This window comes from Nanorana parkeri, unplaced genomic scaffold (assembly GCF_000935625.1).
Source record: "Nanorana parkeri isolate BGI_ZX_2015 unplaced genomic scaffold, ASM93562v1 scaffold1275, whole genome shotgun sequence".
In the NCBI taxonomy this organism is placed as follows: domain Eukaryota; kingdom Metazoa; phylum Chordata; class Amphibia; order Anura; family Dicroglossidae; genus Nanorana; species Nanorana parkeri.
Genome location: NW_017307543.1, coordinates 296391 through 317972, shown reverse-complemented (window position 1 = coordinate 317972; position 21582 = coordinate 296391). Strand labels below are relative to the sequence as shown.

At 46.5% G+C, this 21582-nt stretch overlaps 1 protein-coding gene across 1 annotated transcript in view; it reads left to right on the top strand.

The window, feature by feature from the left end:
* Nucleotides 1–21582, top strand: part of LOC108797428 (trafficking protein particle complex subunit 9-like) — a 214008-nt gene that overhangs the window by 175723 nt on the left and 16703 nt on the right. The gene's annotated exons all lie outside the window — the stretch shown is intronic.

Genomic DNA, 21582 nt, shown 5'->3' with positions numbered 1-21582 from the left:
ATCCCCTGTGTTGTACATTTTATAAATAAACCCTCATGTTGTAGGGTTTGTAAACAAAGCCTGTGTTGTAAGGTTTGTACGTAAACCCCTGCGTTGCAAGCTTTTGTAAACAAACCCCTGTGTTGTAAGGTTTGTAAACAGACCCCCGTGTTGTAAGGTTTGTAAACAGACCCCTGTGTTGTAAGGTTTGTAAACAGACCCCCATGTTGTAAGGTTTGTAAACAGACCCCCATGTTGTAAGGTTTGTAAACAGACCCCCATGTTGTAAGCTTTTGTAAACACACTTTGTGTTGTAAGGTTTGTAAACAAACCCATGTGTTGTAAGCTTTGTATACAAGCCCTCTGCGCTGTGTGTTTTTGTAAACAAACCCCTGCGTTGAGTTTTTTTAAACTCCCTGTATTCAGTGGTTTGTAAAACACCCCCTGCTGTGTGAGGATTGTAAACAAACCCCTGTGTTTTTAGGGTTTGTAAGTAAACCCCTGTCTTGTAAGATTTGTAAACAAATCCCTGCATTGTGAGCTTTGTAAACTCCCCATCCTGTGGGGCTTGTAAACAACCCCCTACATTATGCGGTTTGTAAACCCCCTGGACTGTGCCGTTTGTAAACAAAGCCCGAGATTGTGAGATTTGTAAACCCTTGTGTTGTGTGGTTTGTAAACATCCCCCTGCGTTTTGTGGTTTGTAAACCAACCCCTGAGTAGTGGGGCCATGTGAATACCATGAGTGGCTGTCATGCCGATCACATGATTAGAAGTCAAGCATGATGGATTCCCAATTGTCAGCGCAGATCAGAGGCTGTCAATTATAGTGCAGCCTCAGAACTATAACAGCACACAGGTGCGCGTTCCTAACTTTACAGTGGATCGTAGGTTAACATTCTCTCAGCCCAGAGAACAATGTGTGAGAACCTTCCCTCTCTAAAAGAACAAACGCGAAGCCTGAGCTACATAATCCAATGAATAATATTTATTCTACGTACGCGCGGTTGCCGACCTTTCAGCGGTCTGCGAGGTATGACAATCTCCATCGCCCATTATCTCCCAGGTTGGTTCAATAGAAGTATCTCCGTTTGAGCTACAAGTATTTACGTTGTATCTGCAAGCGGCTGGCTCTCAGGTCCGGCTCCCGCTGCTAAGGTTCTCCTGGTTGTAAAGAACAAACATTTCATTCTCCTCTTTCGGCCGCATAGCACAAAGACGCCTGGGGCAGCACAGATACCAGTCAGCCCTGACAGATTGACCGCTTCCTCTTACACATTGAATGCTGCCCTTGTCGGTTCAAGTCGGTTTGGGGCTGGAAACAGCGGGACGAGTCATTTTACTTTTATTATATATTTCTGGAACATAATATCCTCCAGCCAGACTCGGCCAGAAACAGATCCAATTAGAACAATGCAATGTCAGACATTGAAGGGTTGTCTGTGTACCTGGTACCTGTAGGTGAACATTCCTGCATCGCGCCAACCGGAGGTCCGCGTGTGATGTTGTTACGAGTGAGTTAGCTGTTTGAGTGTTCCTCATACCTCCCCCCATTTTATTGGGAAGAGGAAGGGGTGGGGTGTTCTGTAGTCCCAGGTAGTCCCTGCTCCAACACATCTAAGGACTGGAAAGCTGCAATATGTTACATTTATATTCTCTGGTTTAGATACATGTTAAAGAGAGCCCTTGCAATACTTCTAAGGACTGGAGAGCTGATTGCTTCCTGTGTTCTCTGCCTGCACCGACTCATCACATGCATTGCTCCTTGCTATCTCTGTGGACTACAAAACATCTCCCACCATGTTGTAGGAAAAGGGGTGGGGTGTAGTCCTGGGAGGACAACACTGAATTATGGCAACATGGGAGCCATATACAGTATATATATATATATAATACTAAAGCTGAAGCTCCCAGGCCCGAATGGCATTCGGGATCCGAATTTTCGAATTGCATTCGGGAGTTTCCGAATGCCATTCGGGTCTAGGAGCCTCAGCTTTAGTAATATACTGTATGTATATGGCTCCCAGACCCGAATGTCATTCTGGAGCTCCCAAATGCAATTTAGAAATTCGGATCCTGAATGTCATTCAGGTCTGGGAGCTTCAGCTTTAGTATTAATATCTGGTTTTCTGTTTTAATCGGCACAAATATTCGTAAACTCATCCGAAATGAATGAAATTCGGATTTCGTCCGATTCGGAAACAAGAATTGAATTGCATTTCGGATCTGAATAACGAAATATCCGAACCGAATTTTTCCGCAGCTTACATGTCTAATATGTGTATATATATATACACTATATAACAGACTATATATTTCCTTAAACTTGCATTGACCCTTTTACTGCCGCTACCGTATTGCATACGATGGTCGCAGTCGGGCGCTGTAAGCAGATGACCGGTCATAGTTTGCCTTACTCGTGTAAAACCAACAGGGGTGATTCAGGCAGCTGTAAAAGGGCTGAAGACTTTTCAGAGGAGTACTGAGGCAGGGTGCTATGATGTTTGCTATTTACAGCACCCTGCTGGCCCCTCCCACCAGCCGTGATCTGCCTGCATTATATAGAGTGACATCATTGGGTCTAAAATAACGTTTGCACTGAAAACGGGAAGATTTTCTTTGGAAATGTCATCAGCATGTTGATGATGGAGGAGGGATCAGGGAGGGCAAAATATAAGCAGATTAAACTTCAATTTTATTTGAATTTGTTACATTTGCCATGTATGACCCAAAGAGAAATATTTGCGAATAATTTCCCCATATCAGGATTGTAACATTTCATTTGATATTCAGGGACTGAGAATGTCTTTCTTATCTTTGTCCAAAGTTCTTTGACCGGATTATATTGTCCCTCAGAAGACACCGAGCCCCTTCTCTCTCCTCCCCCGCACTCGCTGCGTTATTTTCTTTTATGATCTTCGTATGGATATCGGAACGCTGAGCTTTTACATAATAGGCGGCTCTGATTCGTCGCAGTGGCCGCGCATCAATTTTATTGAACGATCTGCAGCATTTGGCAACGCGCTTTATACTGACATTACAGCTGTAAATTCAGAAATGCAATTGTCATCAGAAATCACAATAATCGGTAAAGCCGGAAATCCTCCCGGGAGAAGGATACGTGCGATGGATTATGACACAGAGAACCCCGTGTGGGAGCAGAGAGCCCCACGTAGGAGCAGAGAGCCCCGCGTGGGAGCAGAGAGCCCCGCGTGGGAGCAGAGAGCCCCACAGAGGAGCAGAGAGCCCCACAGAGGAGCAGAGAGCCCGGTGTAGGAGCAGAGAGACACAGGAGAAGCTGGAATTTGTGGTAATTGGAGCAGAAGAGGCAGGAAAAGTTTACTATGTAAAAAAAAGTAAATGTAAAAATGTTAAAACCATGTGTGGCCCCTCCAAGATCCATGCCAGACCCTTATCCTAGATAGGGGTCTGGTATGGATTTTAAGGGGAACAATCCATGCAAAAAAAAAATAATAATGTGGGATTTTCTCCTTCACATCAGACATTGCCCCACTCCCCTCACATCAGGGTTCCCCTGTTTTCAGGTCTGGAGCCTCCCCTTTCACATCAGAAGCCTCAGTTCCCCACATCAGTTCTTCACATCAGAGTCCCCTCTTCAAATCAGAGTCCCCTCTTCACATCAGGTCTGCCCCTTCACATCAGGGGTCCACCCTTCACATCTGGAGCCCTCCTTCACATCAGAGTCTTTCCTTCACATTTGGAGCCAACTTCACATCAGAGTCCCCCTTCACACTTGGAGCTCTCCTTCACATCAGGGTCCCCCCTTCATATTTAGAGCCAACGTCAGATAAGAGTCCCTCCTTCACATTTGGAGCTCTCCTTCACATCATGGTTCCCCCCTTCATATTTGGAGCCAACGTCACATCATGGTCCCCGCTTCATATTTGGGGCCAACGTCACATCACAGTCCCTCCCTCACATTTGAAGCCAACATCACATCTGGAGCCCCATTAACATCAGAGTCCCCCCTTTACATCTGGAGCCCCCTTCACATCAGAGTCCCCCATTCACACCTGTAGCCCCCTTCACATCAGTCCCCCTTTACATCCGGAGCCCCCTTCACATCAGAGTCCCCCCTTCACATCCGGAGCCCCTTTCACAGCAGAGTTCTCCCCTTTCGCATCGGGAACCCCCCTTACAATCTTCACCACAGCACGGCAGCATGGCAGGAGACAGAGCAGGTCTGGATGGAGGAGGGACGTCTGTCCTCTTCTGAACGCTAAAGGCAGTCCTGGATGCCGCTAGTCCCGAATTAATATAATGCATTTTCATGGTGCTGGCAGGCAGCTTGCCTGCACCACGGAAATACATGACGCTGTGCAAAAATGTGAAGGCGCCTCTGGCAAAGCAAGAAGGCACCCTGGTTTAGATAGACTGGCCTACACCATCCCTAAATTTAAATGCCCCCTTACTTGAATGGAGAAATGCTTTTCCATTCAGAAGTCTAATATTCTTTATTGAGCACCGCTCTGCATGGCGTTGCGGCGGCATGTTGCATTGCAATAAAATATATCCATCCATCATTTTATCGCAACACCCACCAACACAGTGCTTAGATGTGACCAGGCCCTATACAAAGTGAGGCTTGTTGTCTTGTGTGCGGCGGTGCGTTGGGCAGCATTGTGCTGCATTGGGTACGACGGGGACCATATACTGTCAGACCACCTTGATCATGTCAATAAAGAAGATTTGGCGCAAAGAGTTTTGAAGCGTGGTTTCTACTTTTTCTTATGGGTACGACAGGGCTGGCACGAACGAGCCCTTTTTTCAAAGTAAAGGTTGGCACAATCCCAGAATGCTTTGCATTCACTTCAGATGCAGCCAGACAACGTGCATTTTTCAGAAGGAGATGCGAGCCGTGCCAGCCTCCATGTTTGCGCTGTGACAGTGTCACTTGAGCTCTCAGCTCGGCAAGCTAAGCCAGATAAGCAGTCCACCATGGTCTCCCCGCCGGTTTTTCCGCAGCCCTTGCCCCGCCGGTTTTTCCGCAGCCCTTGCGTGGGGGCACTAATCCAGGACACAAATCGATTTCCGCCGCCAGTTTTAGTTAAATAAGCGAGGGCCGCGTGTGCCGTGGCTTCCCCGGCTTGGTAAAATATTTAAAGTTGAAATATAATATTGCATTAATAAATCCGCCAGGAAGATGCTTTTTATCCCAGCGCCTTCAAATCTCAGTTTGACTGAGCAAACCGCCATAAAAAGTAAAATAACATCAGGGAGATAGCGAGTCGCTGCACGGCTCGCAGAAATCTTTAATGGAAAAATAAGCAAATTTATGTCCCAGCCTGATGCAAACACTTCTTGATTAATAGGGGAAGGTCTTTTTTAAAGGACAGCTCGGGCCGCAGAGATAAACACGGGGTTCAAAAACATAAACTAGTTATAGGGAATGTTTAAATGTCTTGTGACTCCGGCAACCCTATGTTGCTGTATTATATTAGATGGTGACAGCGTGTTTCTGAACCCTGCAGTGCTGCAGACTAGACTACTGGTTTACTCCTTCCCACCAGTAGGGAGCCGGCACTTTAAGGACACCTAAATACTGGAGGCACACCACAACCAGCAAGAGATTAGGTGGACTTCAAACACAGCGCCAACCTTGTATTGGTCGTGTGGTTGGAACAAGGATTTCTGCATTTATGATTGCAGATGATGGTGTCTCTTTAATTGCCTTTTATGGCTTTTATGGTCACCTTAGGTTGCCATTTATGACTTTAGATGACAATGCCTCTTGACCTCAGATGATGCTGCCCCTTTAAATGACCATTTATTACTTAAGAGGATGGCGTCTCTTTACGCTGCCATTTATGACTTCAGATGATACTGCCCCTTTAAGTTTCCATTTATGCTTCAGATCATGGCGCTCCTTTAAGTTGCCATTTATGACTTCAAATGATAGCTTCCCTTTAATTGCCATTCATGACCTCAGATGACAGTGCCCCTTTAAGTTGCCATTTATGACTTCAGATCATGGTGCCCCTTTAGTTGCCATTTACAACTTGAGTTGATAACATCCCTTTAAGCTGCCATCCTTGACTTCCAATGAACGCTTCTCTTTAAGTAGCCATTTATGACTTCAGATGATAGTGCCCCTTTAATTACCATTTATGACTTCAGATGATAGCGTCCCTTTAATTACCATTTATGACTTCAGATGATAGCATCCCTTTAATTACCATTTATGGCTTTTGATGATAGGGTCACCTTAGGTTGCCATTTATGACTTCAGATGATAGTGCCTCTTGACCTCAGATGATGCTGCCCCTTTAAATTACCATTTATGACTTGAGATGATGGCGTCTCTTTAGGCTGCCATTTATGACTTCAGATGACAGTGCCCCTTTAAGTTGTCATTCATGACTTAAAATGATGGCGTCTCTTTACGCTGCCATTTATGGCTTCAGATGATAGTGCCCCTTTAAGTTGCCATTTATGACTTCAGCTCATGGCGCCCCTTTAGTTGCCATTTACGACTTGAGTTGATAGCATCCCTTTAAGCTGCCATCCTTGACTTCCAATGAACGCGTCTCTTTAAGTAGCCATTTATGACTTAAGATGATGGCGTTCCTGTAATTGCCATTTATGGCTTTCGATAATAGGGTCACCTTACGTTGCCATTTATGACTTCAGATGATAGCGTCCCTTTAATTACCATTTATGACCTCAGATGATAGCGTCCCTTTAATTGCCATTTATGACCTCAGATGATAGCGTCGCTTTAGGTAGCCATTTATGACCTCAGATGATGGCATCCCTTTAACTGCCATTTATGACTTCAGAGGATAGCGTCCCTTTAAGTTTTCATGTATGACTTGCTGCAAACCTAGCTGTACTTTTCTTTTCCCTGAGTTCATTTTATTTTATTCCAGTAATTTTTCAGGACGGGTTGCAGGTTTGGTGACATAAAGAAGAATAGCAGAAACCTCTGTGACATATGTTTGTGTGAGTCTACGGGATTTATGCGAATACACTATCATAAATCACAGCCGGGTTCCCGTTCTGCTTGTTTTCTTTCTGCACCGCTGTGTTTTTCAGTCCTTAAAAAAATACTCTGGGCAGACGCTGTCGCCTGTAACCGATTGGATATTGTATTGCTGCAGCAAAGGGATGGGTGTCAGCTCCGGGGTGCCATGGGGTCACTCCTATAAAGCCTTTCCTATGATTGAATGTGGGGTTTACTTTTGTGTCTGGCGTCTTGTACAATCCCTCTACCCCCGCCCCATCTATAATGACTGGTAGCCAGCTGGTTTAGGTTATGGACCCGTTCTTCCAAGAAGGGAGCTTTGTCATGAATATGTGTCTTAATTTCTCCTTATGTTAGTATACCTTGCAGCACAATAGGAAGCAATTTCAGTCCAGGAGAGGAGCCGGTACTACTGTGTAAGACTGAAGGGAAGGCCGGAGCGTTAACCGCTTGCCGTCCGCCTGTTTTGAAAAAACAAATGGACGGCAAAGTCCCATCGACGGGTTGCCGTAATTAGACAGCTTTTTTTTTCTGCAGAGAAAACCCGTCGGTTCTCCAGAGCCGTTGCCGGCTGTTTCACATACAAATGATCGGCGGCTCTATAGGCGCCGATTGCTTGTATGTTGTGGCTGCGCGCCCCCCCTCCTAAAGTAGTGCCGCCGCCGCCACCCCTCCTGCACCCTCACCTTCAATTCCGGGATCCGCTACCCCATCTGCGGCCCGGGACCGGCTCAGGAGGGTGTCAGGTGGTAAGATGGGAGGGAGATCAGCATCTTCCTCCTTGATGATCTCCCTCCGTACTGTGAATGCGGAAGTGATGTGTAATACATCACTTCCGCATTCACCTGTCAGTCATCTGACTGCTATAGCCAGAGAAAAGAAGCTGATGAAGCAGACCTTGGCTTCATCAGCTTCTTTTGGGGTCCCCAGGTGACAGGGGTCTTGGAGACCCCTAATGTCTCCATAAAAAGGACCTGTCAGTGTGCCTATGCTATTATATAGGGGGATTGTTATCCCCCTATGTGATAGCAATAACAATAAGTGTAAAAATATATATAAAAAAAGTTTTAAAAAATAAAAGTCACATATAAAAAAAGTTAAATAAACCCCCAAAAAATGTTTAAGTCCCCCACCCCCACGTTTCCGCACATATAGACGTAAATACGCGTCAGATGCCCAAGCGCGACGACGACAATTGTGCTACACATGTTACATATCGTCCCGAACGTCGCAGTGAGAGCAATCATTTTAGGGCCATCAATCACTGATAACACTAAGCTGATGAGCGGTAAAAGCTTTTAAAGCGTCGCCTATGGCCAATTTTGGGTATTGTAGTTTTTTGATGTTTCACGCACGCAATTTTAAGGCTTGACATGTTTGGTGTCTTTTTACCCGACGTGACCCCCGAGTCTTATATTTTACCAAAAAATTGGGTAATAATAAATGTTTTATAATTTAATATAGGGGAAACATTTTTTTTTCCGGTGATTTTTCCTTAATATAGTAATAAAATAAAAACCTGTAATGGTGATTAAATACCACCATAAGAAAGCTCTATCTGTCCCCAAAAAATGGTATAAAATGAATTTCAGTACAGCGTTGCATGACGGAATAAACGCCACTCAAAGTACCGCAGCGCTGAATACTGAAAAATGGCCTGGAGGAAGGGGGTCTAACACTGCGGACTTCAAGTGGTTAAAATTGTTTTATTTCATGCAACAATAATTTCTATCTCAAATTTTAAATGTGTGCTTTTTTAATTCAAATTCTGCATTTTTTATGTTCATTCATCTGACTTCTTCTGGAATATATTTAATAAGTCCAGGAGTGATCCTATAAATAAAGCTCTCCTATAAGGAGATGCTGGCCCAGGAGATTTGGTGCATGTACAGCCAAGTGTTCCCTAATGTCTATGGCCAGCTTTGGCGTTACAGTTGATGTCCCGATTTTCCATCTCAAAAACTTTCATTGTTTTTATTTTCCTGCGTCTTAGCAAACAAACCGAAGAGCGGCTGTTTTGTTTGGGGTTGGTTCGTATGATGTGAATTGGGGCCGGGTGTTGGATGATGTAGCAGAGCTAAGTACTTGAGGGTTAGCATGGAAAGTCTCTGTAGCCTTTGTTTCTGCAGGTCCTCTAGGCATGAATTCTTTTTCTTGTGTTCAAAGCGGCGCCGGCGCATTGATATGAAATATTCTGGCTCTGTGAGGATTGAAGATCTTTGCCTTTCTCTTATGTTTGCCGGCAACTCCTTTTCCGTGTCAGTTTCAAGCAGAACTCAGTTAGTCTGCAGGTCATGATTTCAGCTTTCTGTCTGGTCCAATGCAGTCTGGCAATCCCAGTTGCTTACCTGTAGGTATTGTGAGAGAAGTACTCCCAAGCACGCGCACTAGACACCTTGCTGGCTCTGCCATACAGAAAGAATGATCAACCTAGGATGACATAGCTATGTTGCCTCACGGCAGCTGAGAAAAGTCAGGTTATTGGGTGGGGAGGTGGCCTAGTGATGTTGTCTAACTTCAGCTGAGAAAAGTGAGGTCACTGGGTGGGGTGGTGGCCCTAATTTGCTTTACGGCAGCTGGTAAAAGTCAGGTCACCAGATGGGAAGATGACTGAGTTATGTTGCCTAACTGCAACCAAGAAAAGTTAGGTCACCAGATGGGGAGGTGACCTAGCTAGGTCACCTAAATGCGGCTGAGAAAAGTGAGGTCGCTGGGTGGGGTGGTGGCCTAGCTATGTTGCCTAAGTGGAGCCAATAAAAGTCAGGTCCCTGATGTGGAGGTGACCTAGCAATGTTGCCTCATGGCAGTTGAGAAAAGTCAGGTCACTGTGCAAAGAGGTGACATAGCTATGTTGCCTCATTGCAGTTGAGAAAAGTCAGGTCACCTGGTGGGGAGGTGACCTAGCTATGTTGCCTCATGGCAGCTGATAAAATTCAGGTCACCAGATGAGGAGGTGGCCTAACTATGTTGCCTAATTGCAGCCGAAAAAAATGTCATGCCACTGGGTGGGGAGGTAGCCTATCTAAGTACCCTCAGTGCAGCTATGAAAAGTCAGCTCATCGAGTGGGGAGATGGCCTAGCTATGTCAACCAACTGTAGGTGAGAAAAGTCAGGCCACTGGGTGGAGAGGTGGCCTAGCTATGTTACCTCACTGCAGCCAAGAAACGTCAGGTCACTGCGTGAGGAGCTGACCTAGCTATGTTGCCTCATGGCAGCTGATAAAAGACAGGCCACCAGATGGGGAGGGGACCTAGCTATGTTACCTCACTGCAGCCAAGAAAAGTCAGGTCACTGGGTGGGGAGCTGACCTAGCTATGTTGCCTCATGGCAGCTGATAAAAGACAGGTCACCAGATGGGGAGGTGGCCCAGCTATGTCGCCTAACTGCAGCCGAAGAAAATGTCAGGCCACTGGGTGGAGAGTTAGCCTAGCTAAGTAGCCTTGGTGCAGCTAAGAAAAGTCAGGTCATCGAGTTGGGAGGTGGACTAGCTATGTCAACTAACTGCAGGCGAGAAAGGTCAGGTTACTGGGTCGAGAGGTGGCCTAGCTATGTTACCTCACTGCAGCCAAGAAAAGTCAGGTTACTGGGTGGGGAAGGGGCCCAGTTAAGTAGCCTAAGTGCAGCCAAGAAAAGTCAGGTCACCGAGTGTAACACTCGGGTTCCATCTCGACCGAGTCCAAGCGCCGTCCGCGCTACTGCGCAGGCGCGCCGTACAACGCAGCCCACTCTCTGTAACACTCGGGTTCCATCTCGACCGAGTCCAAGCGCCGTCCGCGCTACTGCGCAGGCGCGCCGTACAACGCAGCCCACTCTCGGACGGGGTCCGGCTGCTTCATTGCGCATGCGTGCCGCGCGACTCCGCCCTCTCACTCGGGCCGCCGCTATAAAGCCGCGGGCCACTGTTTGATCGGCGTCCCACTATTGTGGAAGCAGGACGCTGACCAAACAGCCCTCTCTTGCTCCATACCAGGACCCAGAAACGACCGGAGTGCAACGGGGAGGCAAGACTCCTCCATACCTTTTGCTCAGCATAAGTGCAAGTATACAGGCTTCGGCCAGATCTATTGAACTGCTAATGATCCATTGAACTTGCTGTCACAACCTCATACCCAATTGAATTGCTATGACTCATTGAATTGCTATTGATCTATTGAACTGCGAATGATCCATTGAACTTGCTGTCACAACCTCATACCTATTTGAGCTGCTATTTATCCATTGAATTGCTATCGATCCATTGAACTGCTATTGATGCATTTGAACTTATTGATGCTATTATAAGCTGTCGCAACCTCATACTTATTGCGCTGCAATTTAACTAGTATCATCGGTTATAACCTCATACCTATCACAGGGTAGAAGTGCTTAAAACGGGGCGTGATGTTTAGTAGCTCCCTCCTCGCCGTAGAACCAAACTTGGCTTAAGAGGTGGAGCTACACCCTGATACCCGTCTCTCAGAGAGAGATTCCAATCTGCATCTGTGGTCCGTTGAACAGTTAAAACCCCAGGCAGGGTGTTACGCCGAGTGGGGAGGTGACCTAGCTATGTTGCCTCACTGCAGCCAAGAAAAGTCAGGTCACTTGGTGGAGAGGTGACCTAGCTATGTTGCCTCACTGCAGCCCAAAAAAGTCAGGTCACTGGGTGGGGAAGGGGCCCAGCTAAGTAGCCTGAGTGCAGCCAAGAAAAGTCAGGTCACTGGGTGGGGAGGTGGCCTAGCTATGTTGCCTAAGTACAGCCAAAAAAAGTCAGTTCGCCAAGTGGGAGGTGACCTAGCTTGTTGCCTCACTGCAGATGAGAAATATCAAGGCTGGCTGATTGGCTGTGCTTTGGGGCAGAGCAGTTTAACTCAAGCCAGGATGGACACAAATGCAAACCCTTTTCCAGCTTAAACATCTACCTTATATGTATTTCATCTGTGTATTTAGCTGTTTGCGTGGAGCCTGACACCAGGCTGCTTGTTTCAGGTGCACGAGGTATAAATCTATGTTCAGAATCACCGCATGCGGACTAGAATAAGTGATCTCTTTACAGGTTTGGAGCGGCATCACAGCTAAGTGACACCAGAATGAATGTTTCTTTTCACAGCCCCGTCTGACAAATATAGATCAGTAATTTAGTTAGAGGAACCTGGCGTGTCAGGCCCTGCCGGTCATCCTATTAATTATAAACCCCTCAGACTCCATTTTATCAGCGCTCTCTGAAGCCGGCAGGATTCACTTATGTCTGTGGCAGGCGTTGTCTCATCTCTTAGGCTCTGAGGATGAAGAAGGAGAACATCTGCCAAGAAAGTGACAGCATCACATCATCAGTCTGCTCTGGAGATGATACATAAGAGCAAAGCCTGAATCATCTGGAAGACGAATTTACTTTTTTAATCTAATTGTTACCGAAAAGCTCGCTGATATGGTCATCCACGAAAGTCCCCTGTTGACTTTCGGAAACGTTTTAAGACCTCCAGACTACAAAACAGCGTCCCTATAAGTCATTGTTTTCGAGACACAATTAAAGCATGTACAGCTGCTTGTCCTCCACAGAAGATGATTACAGAGGCAAAAACTCTGCTCCCATTTCCTGAGAACGGTTGGTTGTACCTGTTCCGACCAACAGGCTCACCAAGTCTCCTTGGCCAGTCCTCCTGGTCTTCTGGAAGCTATGTTCTCCTGGTCTTTGAAAGCCAGCAGGACTAAAACATTGTAGTAAATTGTCCCTCTGCTGACTGTGTGCTGAATTCTCTTTGCTGACCTAATTGTGGCTGTCACGATTGCCGAACCCTCTGGGCCACTGGTGGAACTGGTCTTCCTCAGAGGCCAACCCCAAAGCGTTGGGTTTCACCAGAGCTGCTTATGGTTCAGATATTACACTGCTAACATCTCAGGGTGCAACTTACAAAAGGTCCCACGGTAATAGCTGGCTATAGTAGATGAACCGCACTTGATACAGAACTGATAGAACTGTACTGTGGTTAGATAGGCAAATGGTCGGAGCAGACGGCAGACAGGATCAAGTCCAAGTACAGTCACAGTTCAAACACAGTGAAGTCAAGCAGGAGACAGACTTACTGAACCTGTTGACCAGGTGCAGGGTGAAAAGTATGACCCCAGTTTATAGATGGGTAATGAGATCAGGTGTGTAGGCAACAGTGTGACTACAATGCAATTCAAGAAATGTCCATAGATGGCCCCGCCAAAACCGCTGCGGCCCTTTTTCTGGAACATGTCACACAATAGTATTGTTACCAACACATGTGTTGAATAGTTGAAAATTCAAACTAATACCACTGCAAGATGAAGTTTCTCAGTGTCACGGAGGAATTTTATGATATCAGAGGTGCCGACCTTTTCCATATTCTTGTTTGCGGTATTAAGAATATATTGATTACAAATTTACGATAGCTTGCATTATGTCTAAAGAGCGCCTAATCAAATTCTTGTTTGCCTATGTGTAAGTGCATGTGATTTGAGGTCCTCTGGGGCGGGGACTGTGATCTCCTCTGGGGCGGGGACTGTGATCTCCTCTGGGGTGGGGACTGTGATCTCCTCTGGGGTGGGGGTCTTTTAATAGCTCTATGTACTTTCTAAGGTATTGCGTTGTATGTCAGTGCTTTATAAATACAGGAAATAGGTTTACCTCTATTCTTCGATTATGCTGCAACACCATCATTCCTTGCACACCTGCTGAAATTTCTGGATGGGCCGAGAGAAAGTCTGCATTTCTCTCTGTAAGTTGTATTGACTGAAGATTTGATATTATTTTGTTGGGGTCTCCAGAGGAGAATGTTTTTAGGTGTCACCAACAGGTCATGAAGATCTGAAGCAGGTAGAGGTGCACCGAAATGAAAATTTCAAAGCCGAAACTAAACCGCAATAAAAAAAATTGCCAGGCCGAAACTGATACCGAAAATATTTTTTATTTTAACTTTTAAAAATTTTTAAAATATTTTATTTGTATTTATTTTTATAAACGTTTACATTTTTACCGGTATTTATTCATTTTTTATGAAATATTAAATGTTTTACTTTACTTGTAGGGTCTTTGGGGAAATATTAGGTGTCTAAACAGATCCCTGATATTTCCCTTTTAAAATAGAAAAAGAGATTGAGGACACAACTAGACATGTGCACTGCCAAAAAATTTGTTTCGTTTCGTTTTCAATTCGGATTTGTGTTATTTCGTTTTTCGGGATTCGGGTGTGAAAGTCAATTCGGATTCGGAATTCGGATTCGAACGAAATTCGGTAGCGGTAGGTCGAACGTTCGTTTCGTTTTCTGTTCTTATTCGTTTCTTATTCGGTTCTTATTGGTTTCCTTCGTTCGTGACATTTGAGGGGGAAAAATATGTTTCTCCTTCTCTAATGTCACTTTGCTCCAACGAACGAAACGAATAAGAAACGAAAACGAACGTTCGGACTACCGCTACCGAATTTCGGAAATGGAAATTCGGATTCGTTTGCATTCGTTATTCGTTGCATGTCTGTAATTCGGAATTCGGATACATCCGAATTTCCGGAAATTCGTCCGAATTTCGATTCGGAACGAAACAAATCGCACATGTCTAGACACAACGTCCTCTATCTCTTTTTCTGCAGCCCCTGTTATGAATGAACAGGAATCCTCTATACTGAGTGTTCCTGTTCATTCATAACATGAGGACAGAGTATGTTTAATATATCCACAATCATGAATGAACAGGAAGTGATGTAGATCACTTCCCATTCATTCATAATTGAGGATAAAATAAACATACCATGTCCTCAATTATTTACAAACACTCAGCGATCACTGATCACTGACTGCTTGTACCCGCTCTCCTCTCTGACACGCTGTCACAGGAGCCTGAGCGAGCGGCGCACAGCCTCCTGTGACAGCGCTGGCGGCTTTCTCCTCCCACACTGCTCTTCTCTGATCTGTGATAGGAGGCTGAGCAATGTGGGTGGTAAGACTCCGGCCGGCCGCTCACAGCTCTCTCCTCCCGCAGCGTTCAGCTGCTTGTGACAGTTTGTCTCCTCCCCGGTAGGACACAGAGCAGCGCCCAGCAGGGAGGAGAGAAAGCAGGGATGCGCCGCTGTATCGGCCAGGAAATGGCACTTTCGGCATTATGCCAAAAGTGCAATTTTCGGCCGATATGTTTTGGCGGCCGATATATCGGTGCATCCCTAAAAGCAAGTGCATAATTGAAGGTGTAGAAAAAATGGTCTCATCCTTTGGGGCTGAATGCAGAAAAATGAAAGGAAGAACAGACCCCTGTATGTTGTACTGTGCCTTTCATATATAGAATGTGATTTCCCTTTAGGCGGCTGTACATTCAGATTCCTTCTCATGCCATCTCTTGGCCCTGCTCCAAATTAATACACTTCTAATTACTTTCATAGAGAGCGGGGAGGCTGCTCCTGCTATTAGCCTTAATGTACATCTTTATGATACCCATAAACCTCGTGTTGTAACGGGCGCTGAGCACTCCTGAGTCATACATACATACTGTATAGTGGGAGAGTAAATGACCTGTGATATGTTTAAAATACCCAGCTGGCTCTTGTGCGCGGGCAGTGAAGAAGTCACCAAGCGTGTCGCTGATATAATACGATTTTTTCCCCTTGCAGAGGAAAACTCTTGTTCTCACCTGCAAAGCCTTAAATGACGTTCTAAGCACACGCTGCTCTCAAAATATAAGGGAAAAAAAAAAGGAAAGGTGCGGATCCCAAATGCCATTCGGGTCTGGGAGCCATATACATATATTACTAAAGCTGAGGCTCCTTGACTCGAATGGCATTCGGGAGCTCCCGAATGCAATTGGGAAATTCGAATCCCGAATGCCATTCGGGCCTGGGAGCCTCAGCTTTAGTATTATATGTATATACTGTATATGGCTCCCATGTTGCCGTAACGAAATTTTGTGTTCAGACCCATTCAGATGCAATAAACCGAAAAACACATCTGATTGGCCAGAAAAGTCACGTGTCCGATTCAGTTTAGTTTTTGAACGAAATTCGGACGGGATCCGAGTTTTTCGTAAACGGAAATTTGGATTCAGACACATTCGGATGCATTGGGATTCTGAAATTTGAATGTGTCCGAATTTTGATTCGAAACTAAACGAATCGCACATGTCTACATTCTTGCTTGCCTCTACCTTTGCCTGGACATTGACTATCCTTGCCTACCACCTGCCTCAACCCCTGCCTGGACACTAACTATTCGTGCTTGCCGCCTGCCTGGACACTGACTATTCTTTCCTGCCACCTGCCTCAACCTCTGCCTGGACACTGACTATTCTTGCCTGTTGCCTGCAAAATTTTGTATGGGGCCCTGTGGTTTCTAGTTTCACCCCTTGCAGAGCCCCCCCCTGAAATCCCACACAGCCCACCCGAGATTGACCCTGCAGAGCCCACCATAGACTATCTATGGTGGGCTCTGCAGGGTCTCAGGTGGGCTGGTCACACCCCTGCACACCTCTTACCTGTCAGCCCCGATCCGCTGTCAGCCTTCTCCGCCATCGGGCCCTGCCTTCTCCAACATCGCTGGCGGGCCCTACCTTATCCTACGCTGCCGGGCCCCCGCCTCCTCCTACTCTGCCCCCGCCAGGCCCTGGCCTCTTCCACAGCAAGCAGCTGGCTGTCACTGACTCTGCAGCGACTGTGAGGAGGAAAGCGCCGCTGCACAGATCACTGACAGGTTGTCAGTGATCTGGAAAGGGGCGCATTCCTCCTCACAGCCGCCTGTGACAGCCAGCAAACTGCAATGCCATAGCGACCCAGGCAGCCCACACGGCATCAGATGGACACCTTTGTCCCTCATCCTGGCCGGGCTCCCCTGTTCCCCGGGCCCCATAGAGGCCGCCTGGGTCGCTATGGCGATAGTTCCGCCACTGCTTTTGCTATAACTGTGTAAAATTGTCAGATGAAGTTAGGATTTAGTTTGTTTGTCTCATTGAAACTCCATATCCATCAGGGTGACAATGCTGATGTGCGATTTCACTGCAGAACGAACAGCGCTGTCACCCTAATGCAGTAAATGGAAAAATAACGGATGTACTGACAGGATCAACAGGTAAAAAAAACTATATTATGGGGGATTTATCGCCGCAAGTCTTGCTTTTCTGCCAATGTTTGCACAATACTGTCCCATAAACTTTTATGGGACTGTGTCCAAGGCCAGGGAGGTGAAGGGAGATGGTGGGAAACAGCCCAATAAAAGTCTATCAGGATGTAAACAAACACCAGAGGCCATGGCTGTTCAGATCCAGGTAAGTAGAGGGGAAGGGTGGGCTACTTTTGATCAGTTCAAAGGAGCAAACTGGATGAGTGCACTTTGTCTTAAAGGGCACCTATTGTTTAGGAAGCCACCATGAATAACATGCAGACCACGACCAATGTTGTCCAATCAAGAGGGCAGCAGCAATTCTCCCACAGCTACACATTGCAAATTAAGGGGGGGGGGGGGGGCGTTGTCCCGGCCGTTTTTTTATGCGAAAATAAAGGGGGGGGGGGGACTCTGATCCGTCCTGTTATGCACACGGCACAGATTAAACGTAACTTGCGTTCATTTATTATATAACTGGAACAAACCGATTATTTTGCCACAACGTCTCAGAAAACATCTAATTCTTATTTTAGGCCCCAGCAAATGTTAAGTAGATATGACTTGTGTCTTAGTCATTGGTCAGAGCAACATTAAACTATTTAGTCCCCGAGGATGGTGACACCACAGCAAAGAGCAGCAATAAAGCAAAGCAATGAAACCAATAATAGAGACGCAGGCTCTGTAAGTATATTTGTGCACATCTTCCTATTTTAAATCCCGAGCAATGTCAGGTTTACGACAGAGATGAAAGGCTAAATACATCCACATCGGTACAGTTATAGCACCATAGAAAAGTAACATTTACGTCCCAGACAATGGCTCAGCGTTTCCAGCGGGTCTGTGGGACATACAGAGCAAAAGGTGCCCAAACCTGGGGGGAGTGTTCATTAAAGAGCAATCTACCGAAATCTCATCACATTTATTTCAGCTCTTTGAGTTCATTGTTGCTGTGTCTGCTGTAGGATTCCCAGTGCCGGAAAACAGCAATTGTAGATGAAAAAGTGTTCCAACACTGAACCGAAAAATGCTTATTCGCGCCTACTGCTAAACTTTAAACCTGAAGGGTTATAACAACATTGTTATACCTACAGTATCTCCAGGGTTCATGTGTGTACATTGAGGGGCCTGGTCCCTATTGGTGCCCAGAGTTGTGACTTCTTGCAGGCTACCTTGTTTGTGAGACCGCCGATTTCTGTCTTTCCTGATATTTAACCCAGATCGCCTGACTCAGCCTGTGTTTATTGCACCTGTTGCTGACTCCACTTCTTCCTGACTACTGCTGCCTGCCTGGACACTGACCATTCTTGCCTGTCACCTGCCTCAACCTCTGTGTGGACACTGACTATTCCTGCCTGCACCCTGCCTTGACCCCTGCCTGAATGCTGACCATTCTTGCCTGTCACCTGCCTCAACCTCTGCGTGGACACTGACCATTCTTGCCTGCCACCTGCCTCAACCTTTACCTAGACATTGACGTTTCTTGCCTGCCACCTGCTTCGACTTTTGCCTAGACATCGACTTTTCTTGACTGCTACTTACCTCGACCCCTGTCTGGAAACTAACTATTCTTGCCTGCCCCTGCCTTGACTTCTGCCTGGATGCTGACCATTCTTGCCTGCTTCTACCTTTGCCTGGGCATTGACTATTCTAGCCTACCACCTACCTCCACCCCTGTCTTGACACTGACTATTCTTGCCTGCCACCTGCCTCAGCTTCTATCTGGGCACTGACTTCTTTCCTGCCACCTGCCTCAACCTCTGCCTTGACACTGACTATTCTTGCCTGCCAAAACCTCTGCCTTGACACTGACTATTCTTGCCTGCCTCAACCTCTGCCTGGAAACTGACCATTCTTGTCTGCCACCTGCCTCAACCTCTGTGTGGACACTGACTATTCTTGCCTGTCACCTGCCTCGACCTTTTCCTAGACATTGATTTTTCTTGCCTGGCCCCTGGCTTGACCTCTGCCTGGATGCTGGCCATTCTTGCCTGCCTTTGCCTGGACACTGACTATTCGTGCTTGACCGCTGCCTCAAACCCCGCCTTGACACTGACTATTCTTCTCTGCCACCTCCCTCGACCTCTGCCAGGACACTGATTACTCTTGCCTGCCACCTGCCTCAACATCTGCCTGGAAACTGACTATTCTTGCCTGCTGCCTGCCTCAACCTCTGCCTAGATACTGACTATTCTTGTCTGCCTCAACCCCTGCCTGGATACTGACTATTCTTGCCTGCCGCCTGCCTCAACCCTTGCCTGGATACTGACTATTCTTGCCTGCCTCAACCCCTGCCTGGATACTGACTATTCTTGCCTGCCGCCTGCCTCAACCCTTGCCTGGATACTGACTATTCTTGCCTGCCTCAACCCCTGCCTGGATACTGACTATTCTTGCCTGCCGCCTGCCTCAACCCTTGCCTGGATACTGACTATTCTTGCCTGCCTCAACCCCTGCCTGGATACTGACTATTCTTGCCTGCTGCCTGCCTCAACCCCTGCCTGGATACTGACTATTCTTGCCTGCTGCCTGCCTCAACCTCTGCCTGGACACTGACTATTCTTGCCTGCCTCAACCTCTGCCTGGACACTGACTATTTCTAGCCACTCTGTACCTGCTATCTCCTAGCCTAGATCGATAATCCTGCAGACTGTGACCTGGTGACATCTGGCAGCAAAGGAGCCAGGAGGCCACTAGAGTCACCAGCCCATCATCCCTTGCAGGGTGCTCTGGCAGAAGACCAAGGTGCCACTTTGACTTAGCCCTTTCTGTTCAGTGCGGACACCTTTGCTAATGTGCTTGTAAAGGATCCATGAGACCCAGTAACATAAGCAGCAGGGGATCAGAAGCCTCATCGGGAAAGACATGCAGCTGCTTCTGATGGACTAGTGATGACACCATCACACCAAGCCTTTAATGACATCTTCGCTCCTCATAAGGACCCATTAGTACAAGGTATGCTCTTGTATATCGTTCTCATGAACTCTGCAAATTTTTACATGTATAAATGTAAATATTACTTCTCAACTCCGGGATCAGCAAACATTGTCTATATATACAACAGCCATGTGTTATCTTCTTTGAATCTCGGTGAGCTTTGTGTACTTCTTCCAGATCTGTGCAGTAATGCAGTGTGAGACTTGGAGCTTCCTGCAATAAAGACCGCTCACTGCTGCTCTCTCCTTGTGCAAGGTGACTGGTCTTGTCTCCACCCCTCCTGCAATAAAGACCAATCACTGCTGCTCTCTCCTTGTGCAAGGTGACTGGTCTTGTCTCCGCCCCCTCCTGTAATAAAGACCGGTCACTGCTGCTCTCTCCTTGTGCAGGGTGACTGGTCTTGTCTCCACCCCCTCCTGTAATAAAGACCGCTCACTGCTGCTCTCTCCTTGTGCAAAGTGACTGGTCTTGTCTCCACCCCTCCTGCAATAAAGACTGGTCAAATATGCATGTCTAGATCACAGTCTGCGTACTGATACATGATCTGTGATTCGTGTTGACCATGTATGTATTGTCTTATCTCTTGGTTTCTCAATAAAAATCTAACATGCTAAAAAAAAAAAGATGAAGACCGGTCACTGCTGTTCTCTCTCCTTGTGCAGGGTGACTGGTCTCATCTCCTCCCCCTCCTGTAATAAAGACCGGTCACTGCTGCTCTCTCTCCTTATGCAGGGTGACTGGTCTCATCTCATCCCCCTCCTGTAATAAGACCGCTCACTACTGCTCTCTCTCCACCCCTGTCTGCATTTTTTTGCAGGCAGCCTGTAGTGGGTGGGGCTGCTGTAAATGAACAACACGCCGTCACTAACCTCTGTAGCTGCCAGTATTGTGGAAAAATTCGTTCTCAAATCAACCCTTTTTTTCTCTTCACATAAATACAAAAATGTTTAGATTGCCTAATCTCAGCAAGAGCCCGCAGATTTATTATTACACATGTATTCTGTGTATCAGTGCTGCAGATCTTTCCCCAGCTTCTTTTTTGCATTACAGATACAATTTTAGAAGTTCAGGAAATGTTCTGCCATCATTTTAGTTTTGGCTTTTCTGACAGAGGTTAGGTGAATTAATGAGGTATAAACACCTCGCACGTCACCCTCTGCCACAGTCAGAAATTTTAAGGTCCACTTAAACTATTTTCCTAATTGGAATAGCAGCAAAGTTTTTTTTTTACGTCGCCAATCAAAGCAGCGAAAGGTCCATAAACCTTCTCATTATACATTCTTCTGCATTCCCCGAGTCTCCGCTAAGTTTTTAAAAGTGATCTTATTTTTTTTTCATTCCCGGTTAGTGCGGGTTCACATTTAAATGGCTGATGGGAGAGACAGTCTGCGCGAATGTTTAAATAATAAGAGCAAACGTAAAACACGCTAATGGGGAACAGAGCTGAAAGGTTTCCACCTGAAGAGAAGACATCGAAACGCGTAACATACTCGGCAGAGGGCTAAAATGTCTGACCAGCGGGATTCAATTCATATATACTTTATGCAGTGGTGTATCTGGAGCATGGCACATGTGGCACATCCCCCGGGTGCCACTTGAATGGGGGG